The following is a 9,309-nucleotide window of genomic DNA, read 5'->3' on the forward strand; positions in this document are numbered from 1 at the left end:
ATGACCCATTAGTTAATAACTAACATGTACAATGAAGGGTGTTTAAGTTAAAGGTTTCTGAAGTGCATGTCTATTATTGGTTCACTTAGATCTGCCAGAGAGTAACTCCTATATAGGCCATGATACTACTCACAGTATTCAATTACAGAAATAGCAATAACCTAAGCTTATTCTCTGAATAATACTGATCTACAGGGCCCTCTAGTGGGCTGTTTTGTGAATGTCCATGTTGAGAACCCAGCAAGGAGAACCCAGCAATGACAACCCATTGTTGGCTCAGCGGATATGGGCCATCTCCTCTAGGAAAGGGGTCTTCATGCAGCCACTGCAAATCTGGTCCATCCACAGGGGCACCTCATGCTGTAGAGGGATGTATAGGGGGTAGAAGATATAGGAGAGGTCGTAATTTAGCACACAGCTGATGGAGGCCATGTTGAACAGGTTCTTTGTTCTTAGTCTGAAAAAAGGGGACATGGTCCTAGAAGAGGGAGAATATCATGTAAAGGACAGTATGTACCAAGGTTTAATTAGTGAGTGAAAGAATATAATAAAATATAATACTATTTTGTTCACCAGAGTTAGGGCCTCTTTACACTACACTACTTTGACGACACAAACTAGGTCCAGGAGAGATACTGTGTAAAGAGACAGATCTAGATTCAGATCCTTCCAGAGGTAGTGTGGGAGACATCTACACCACATACACCCCCCCCCCCCCCCCCCCCCCCCCCCTCAGAGTGGTAAAGTGTAAAGACAGGCTCTCCCACACCACATGTCCCTGCAAGAATTACCTTAATACCAGTAGACAGCATTTTTATTCTGTTAGCCACATTGAAAATGAAAGGCTTTTAAAATAGCCACACATTTGTGAATCATTGCATTAATCAAGTGTGCAACACTATGTGCAATATGGTTTAGATGAGAAGCTCCTGTATAGTTTGAATTGCTGTCCTTATTTTGTTTGTCTATATACTATGATATTTACAGTATTCTAATACTGAAGCAGGAATGTGGCTTTGGCCTCACCACATCCAAATCTGATGAAGAGAAATAGATCTCACAAAACATATTTTAATAATGTGCAGACACCCTTAGCTTCTGTCTTGGGTTTCACCTCTCAGCAGGCAGCATAAACATACGTTTCATAACTGTGTTCATATGACTTCAACATGTGTATAGTACATTGGTTCCTACTGTAGCTTACCATTATAATCATCAATCAAATCAAAGTTTATTGGTCGAATAAACAGATTTGCAGATGTTATCGCAGGTGCAGCGAAATGCTTATATTTCTAGCTCCTACAGTGCAGTAATATCTAGCAAAAACAATACACACATAATCCAAAAAGTTAAAAAAGTTTAATATCAGAACAAGCCATATCAGAACAAGCAATATAAGCATGAGCAATGTCAGAGTCCAGAATATAAAGTATGGCAGTATGGTCAGTACATTAATAGAAAATGTGCATACAGTATTAATTATATAGGATAAACCATGACTAGAATACTGTATTCGGAAAGTATTCAGACCCCTTGACTTTTCCACATTTTGTTACATTACAGCCTTATTCTAAAATTAATTAAATACATAAATAGTTTCCCCCATCAATCTACACACAATACCCCATAATGACAAAGTGAAAATAGCTTTTTAGAATTTTTTGCAAATGTATTAAAAATAAAAAACAGAAAGACAGGTGCATCCTGTTTCCATTGATCATCCTTGGGATGTTTCGACAACTTGATTGGAGTCCACCTGTGGTAAATTAAATTGATTGGACATGATTTGGAAAGGCACAGACCTGTCTATATAAGGTCCTACAGTTGACAGTGCATGTAAGAGTAAAAACCAAGCCATGAGGTCGAATGAATTGTTCGTAGAGACAGGATTGGGTCGAGGCACAGATCTGAGGAGGGGTACAAAAAATGTCTGCAGCATTGAAGGTCCTCAAGAACACAGTGGCCTCCATAATTCTGAAATGGAAGAAGTTTGGAACCACCAAGACTCTTCCAAGAGATGGCTGCCCAGCCAAACCGAGCAATTGGGAGAGAAGGGCCTTGGTCAGGGAGGTGACCAAAAACCCGATGGTCACCCTGACAGAGCTCCAGAGTTCCTCTGTGGAGATGAAAGAACCTTCCAGAGGGACAACCATCTTTACAGCACTCCACCAATCAGGCATTTATAGTAGGGTGGCAAGACTGAAGCCACTCCTCAGTAAAAGGCACATGACAGCCCGCTTGGAGTTTGCCAAAAGGCACCTAAAGGACTCTGACCACGAGAAACAAGATTCTCTGGTCTGATGAAACCAAGATTGAACACTTTGACCTGAATGCCAAGCCTCAAGTCTGGAGGAAACCTGGCAACATCCCTACGGTGAAGCATGGTGCTGGCAGCATCATGCTGTGGGGATATTTTTCAGCGGCAGGGACTGGGAGACTAGTCAGGATCGAGGGAAAGATGAATGGAGCAAAGTACAGAGAGATCGTTGATGAAAACCTGCTCCAGAGCGCTCAGGACTTCAGACTGGGGCGAAGGTTCACCTTCCAACAGGACAACAACCCTAAGCACACAGTCAAGACAACGCAGGAGTGGCTTTGGGACAAGTCTCAATGACCAGCCAGAGCCCAGACTTGAACCTGATCAAACATCTCTGGAGAGACCTGAAAATAGCTGTGCAGCAACACTCCCCATCCAACCTGACAGAGGTTGAGAGAATCTGCAGAGAAGAATGGGAGAAACTCCCCAAATACAGGTGTGCCAAGCTTGTAGCATCATACCCAAGAATACTCTAGGCTGTTATCGATGCCAAAGGGTCTGAATAGTTATGTCGATGTGATATTTCAGTTTTATTTGTATTTATTTTTTGCAAACAACTCTAAGAATCTGTTTTTGCTTTGTCATTATGGGTTATTGTGTGTAGATTGATCAGGGGGGGGAAACGATTTAATCCATATTCTAATAGGGCTGTAAAAAAATTGGAAAGTCAAGGGGTCTGAATACTTTCCGAAATGCACTGTACATATACAGTAACAGTATGTAAACATTGTTAAAGTGACCAGTGTTCCATGTCTCTATATACATGGTGAGATAAAAGATTCACTCACAGCCAAGTCACTATAGAGACAGTCCCCAAAGTAGAGCACACTGGACCCTCTCCAGCCTCTCAGCCTCAGAAAGTCATACAGGACACAACCAAATGTCTCTGTATGATGTTCATGGGGGGGATTAGGTCACAAGCATTGTAGTTTAATAGTGAAGGTGTTCAGACTTGTTTGTGGATGTGTCCTTTGTCCAGACTGTTTATTTTGTCCCGCTAGAGGTTCCCATTTCCATCTAAGCGTCTAAATGGTCTGTGAGAGGGCCAACATTGGACAGCAATTTGAATATGGTTCCAATAAACACATGACAACATGGCACATAAAAACACTTCATACTCACTTCACAGTCATTGAAGAAGTGTGATTTGTCTGCCTGAACAATGACCCCGTCAAAGAAGTCCCTCCAGTCTTTCCCCACCATGTACCTCATGCCTTTATCCCTACAATCAGAGTAATCATAGTGATTGGTCCAATCTTACGGAGAAAGCAACAGAGTGGTGTCTCGTTCCATTCATCAAAATACACGGTGCTCACTGTGAATGACATATGCTCGTGCTTACTCTTCCCATTCAGCAATACTGTTCTGACTGAATGATACTTTGGTGTTTGTGCTTCCGCTATCAATCATGTTCGGTATTTATGAAAAATAAGTGGTTGACATTAGGAGAATTACTCATCCTCTTTAATGATCCATCCTAATTATGGTCAATTTACCATCAAATCAATATGTCATCCAAACCAACATATGACCCTGGGTCTTCATCCTCAGAAGGACACTCACACAAAGCTGAAGGGGCTGTTGGTGATGAGGAACAGTTTCTTCCCATGGCTGACCAGGCATTGCAGAAAAGCATAATGCTCGTCCCCTCGCAGAATGTACTTCTCTATGGAGGGTGGAAGACGAGGGAAATGTACACAACAACATCAACAACGACAACAATTCAAACTTTTACATTTTGCAGGCGTAAAAAAGAAAAGGTGTTTGACTGGACATCACAAACAGAATCCAACATTGCTCACCCAGATCTTGCATGATCCATTTGTACATGTAACCTTTGATGTGAACCATTCCAATGGCTTCCTGAGGATAAAAACATCAATGTTTCCGTATGCCTTTAAGGAGCACAAACAGTAAGTGCACATAAATATACTTAAATTCAGCTACAGTATGTACCCATAGAAAATGATCAATTCAACATGCTTATACTCAGGTTTTGAATATCACGCTCTCTACACCGACCCAGTCTAATTGATGAGGGAGGATATATATATATATAGAGAGCTAGATCTCGTCTTTCTCTGGCAGACAAAGTGAATCTGAGCGGGACAAACTGTATCCTAAACCCTTTCACCCCAGTGTGGAATGAGAACAGCTATTGTTCCAGAGTCCACACGTCTGAATCCCTGGCAACCTCTCTCTAGGTGGACAGACAGCTGAACCTGCTGGTGAACATCCCCACTGTGCCCAAAGGGTCAAATGAACCGGGCAGAGGGTTTAGAAAACCAGCAAGAGGGAGTGAAAGAACATTACACAGGGTGAGAAAGGGCATGAGAAACAGGCATTGTGCTGAGACACTCACTGAGACATCTTTGATGAGGTGCTCAGGATCGTACTCAATGTCGTTGAAGATGAAATCGTTGGCCACAGCCAGGAGGGTCATCTCTGGGATGGAGAAGATGTTCATGAACTGCTTCACTGAGATCCTATGGACAATTACAAGTCAACTACTTACTGTATGCTTATAAACCCTCAGTTTTGTATGGTTATAAACACACTCGTCAACATATTACTATGGCTCTAAAATTGGGTGTGATTAGCAAGAAATGCAGTTACAAAATGGGTATTAAAGACTTATTTCTAAACATGATATTACCACCCGGTGCTTCTAGCTCTAATGAGGCACCATGTTTGGAACCACTCTTTCCAAGGAGGAAAAAATGAAACCAGTGCCCACAGTGAGCGAGGCCTGTACACAGAGCTAATCCCTAATTTATGAAGACAGAGAGCCCAGTACCAGACCCAGAGGATTGTGGGTAGTGTGGGCATACAGTATGTTTGAGATGGAAGATTAGGAGGCAGGGGAAGCATGTTGTGCTTCCTCCACAGGGAGGCATTCAATAGACATAGAAGAATGTGAACCTGAGTGAAAACATCAAAGCCCCAGGTCTTACAGACTGAACCTGATGAACAAAAACTCCCTGCTGGAACAAAGTGCTCCACTCACTCAATTTGCAAGTTACGGGAAAGTCCATGGTCCAAATGTCGCCTAACCTTCCAAAATTCAAAAGACGCCAACACCTGCGAAATTGTGATTTGTCCAAAGTACCGGAACTAACGTTGCGCGTTACCTCACGCATCCCGATGTATCATGAATGATCTACGGTACCATTTATGTTTATGTAGTCTGTCCGTAGAATTCGCTGATCTGGTGTAGGGGGACATGGTGGGTAGCCCCACAGAGCCTCAGGACCTCATCTGGAACTGGGTTCAGCCCCCTATAGGGTCACAGTTTTAGTACCAAACAAATATACAGTACCAATCAAAAGTTTGGACATACCCACTCATTACAGGGTTCTTTATTTTTACTATATTCTGCATTGTAGAATAATAGTGAAGACATCATGTAGTAACCAAAAAAAGTGTTAAACAAATCAAAATATATTTTATATTTGAGATTCTTCAAAGTAGCCACCCTTTGCCTTGATGACAGGTTTGCACAATCTTGGCATTATCTCAACCAGCTTCACCTGGAATGCTTTTCCAACAGTCTTGGAGTTCCCACATATGCTGAGACCTTGATGCCTGCTTTTCCTTCACTCTGCGGTCAAACTCATCCCAAACCATCTCAATTGGGTTGAGGTTGGGTGATTGTGGAGGCCAGGTAATCTGATGCAGCAAACCATCACTCTCCTTCTTGGTCAAATAGCCCTTACACAGCCTGGAGGTGTGTGGGTCATTGTCCTTTTGAAAAACCAATGATAGCAGGACTAATTGCAAACCAGATGGGATGGCGTATCGCTGCAGAATGCTGTGGTAGCCATGCTGGTTGTGTGCCTTGAATTCTAAATAAATCACTGACAGTGTCATCAGCAAAGTACCCTCACAACTCCTCCTCCATGCTTCACAGTGGGAACTACACATGCAGAGATAATCCATTCACCTACTCTGCGTCTCACAAAGACACAGCGTTTGGAACCAAAAATCACAAATGTGAACTAATCAGACCAAAGGACAGATTTCCACCGGTCTAATGTCCATTGCTCATGTTTCTTGGCCCAAGCAAGTTTCTTATTGGTGTCCTTTAGTTGTGGTTTCTTGGCAGCAATTCGACCATGAAGGCCTGATTCACGCAGTCTCCTTGAACAGTTGATGTTGAGATGTGTCTGTTACTTGAACTCTGAAGCATTTATTTGGGCTTCAATTTCTGAGGCTGATAACTCTAATAAACGTATCCTCTGCCGCAGAGGTAACTGGGTCTTCCTTTCCTGTGGCGGTCCTCGTGAGAGCCAGTTGCATCATAGCGCTTGATGGTTTTTGCGACTGCACTTGAAGAACTTTTTTAAGTTCTTGAGATTTTCCGGATTGACTGACCTTCATGTCTTAAAGTAATGATGGACTGTTGTTTCTCTTTGATTATTTTAGTTGTTATTGCCATGATATGGACTTTGTCTTTTACCAAATAGGGATATCTTCTGTATTCCACCCCTACCTTGTCACAACACAACTGATTGGCTCAAACACATTAAGGAAAGAAAGTCCATAAATTAACTTTTAACAAGGCACACTTGTTAATTGAAATGCATTCCAGGTAACTACCTCATGAAGCTGGTTGAGAGAATGCCAAGAGTGTGCAAAGTTGTCATCAAGGCCAAGAGTGTCTACTTTGAAGATATATTTTTATTTGTTTTTTTTGGTTACTACATGACTACATATGTGTTCTTTCTGTTAGGGTTGCGTCAATCAAATCTGGTATCAGGATAGAAAGCGACACGGAGTCACTAAATATGTTCTATGACTTTTTATTATAGTGAAGCGATAAATGGTAAATGCAATTTTCGTATATACGGGTTCACTGTATCACCACGCAGGTCAAAGCAGAGAACTAACTTATTCTTACAAAGTTCTTCTTATATATTCTGACAGAAATAGTTCCCGCTTCTGAGCTGGCCTGTCAGAGTAGAGGCTGAGTGTGGTTTAGACTTACTCAGCCTATCGTTGGCGCACAGGCTGGTCCCAGCCCCCAGGCGCTCCAGCTGTCCGGCATTGCAGATTACCTCATTGTTTTCTATGCATGTGTCAATAGCTCAACATACTGTTCCTGCTCAAGGTTAACCACAGCCTTCCCGCTAGTCACACCATATGTTGCAAAATGTTACTTCCAGCACACACAGACACCCCCATTATAAGCCAAGCATATTTTCAACCCTCACATAGTTTTGATGTCTTCACTAATATTCTACAATGTAGAAAATAGTAAAAATAAAGAAAAACCCTGGAATGAGTAGGTGTTTCCAAACTTTTGACAGGTAAAATATATATATACAGTGGGGCAAAAAAGTATTTAGTCAGCCACCAATTGTGCAAGTTCTCCCACTTAAAAAGATGAGGGAGGCCTGTAATTTTCATCATAGGTAGACTTCAACTATGACAGACAAAATGAGAAAAAAAATCCAGAAAATCACATTGTAGGATTTTTAATGAATTTATTTGCAAATTATGGTGGAAAATAAGTATTTGGTCACCTACAAACAAGCAAGATTTCTGGCTCTCACAGACCTGTAACTTCTTCTTTAAGAGGCTCCTATGTCCTCCACTCGTTACCTGTATTAATGGCACCTGTTTGAACTTGTTATCAGTATAAAAGACACCTGTCCACAACCTCAAACAGTCACACTCCAAACTCCACTATGGCCAAGACCAAAGAGCTGTCAAAGGACACCAGAAACAAAAATGTAGACCTGCATCAGGCTGGGAACACTGAATCTGCAATAGGTAAGCAGCTTGGTTTGAAGAAATCAACTGTGGGAGCAATTATTAGGAAATGGAAGACATACAAGACCACTGATAATCTCCCTCGATCTGGGGCTCCACGCAAGATCTCACCCCGTGGGGTCAAAATGATCACAAGAACGGTGAGCAAAAATCCCAGAACCACACAGGGGGACCTAGTGAATGACCTGCAGAGAGCTGGGACCAAAGTAACAAAGCCTACCATCAGTAACACACTACGCCGCCAGGGACTCAAATCCTGCAGTGCCAGACGTGTCCCCCTGCTTAAGCCAGTACATGTCCAGGCCCGTCTGAAGTTTGCTAGAGAGCATTTGGATGATCCAGAAGAAGATTGGGAGAATGTCATATGGTCAGATGAAACCAAAATATAACTTTTTGGTAAAAACTCAACTCGTCGTGTTTGGAGGACAAAGAATGCTGAGTTGCATCCAAAGAACACCATACCTACTGTGAAGCATGGGGGTGGAAACATCATGCTTTGGGGCTGTTTTTCTGCAAAAGGACCAGGACGACTGATCCGTGTAAAGGAAAGAATGAATGGGGCCATGTATCGTGAGATTTTGAGTGAAAACCTCCTTCCATCAGCAAGGGCATTGAAGATGAAACGTGGCTGGGTCTTTCAGCATGACAATGATCCCAAACACACCGCCCGGGCAACGAAGGAGTGGTAAGAAGCATTTCAAGGTCCTGGAGTGGCCTAGCCAGTCTCCAGATCTCAACCCCATAGAAAATCTTTGGAGGGAGTTGAAAGTCCGTGTTGCCCAGCAACAGCCCCAAAACATCACTGCTCTAGAGGAGATCTGCATGGAGGAATGGGCCAAAATACTAGCAGCAGTGTGTGAAAACCTTGTGAAGACTTACAGAAAACGTTTGACCTCTGTCATTGCCAACAAAGGGTATATAACAAAGTATTGAGATAAACTTTTGTTATTGACCAAATACTTATTTTCCACCATAATTTGCAAATAAATTCATTAAAAATCCTACAATGTGATTTTCTGGATTTTTTTCCCCTCATTTTGTCTGTCATAGTTGAAGTGTACCTATGATGAAAATTACAGGCCTCTCTCATCTTTTTAAGTGGGATAACTTGCACAATTGGTGGCTGACAATACTTTTTTGCCCCACTGTATATATATTTTACCTTAATTTTATCAGGGAGTCATACTGAGACCAAGGTCTATTTTACAAATGAGCCC

General features: G+C 42.1%; 1 pseudogene; it reads right to left on the reverse strand.

Annotated features, from left to right (window-relative positions):
- Positions 1-276: 276 nt before the first annotated feature.
- LOC120058631 lies at positions 277-7,379 on the reverse strand (annotated as a pseudogene).
- Positions 7,380-9,309: the final 1,930 nt, after the last annotated feature.

The sequence above is a fragment of the Salvelinus namaycush genome, chromosome 14 (genome assembly GCF_016432855.1).
Source record: "Salvelinus namaycush isolate Seneca chromosome 14, SaNama_1.0, whole genome shotgun sequence".
NCBI classification, from domain to species: Eukaryota; Metazoa; Chordata; class Actinopteri; order Salmoniformes; family Salmonidae; genus Salvelinus; species Salvelinus namaycush.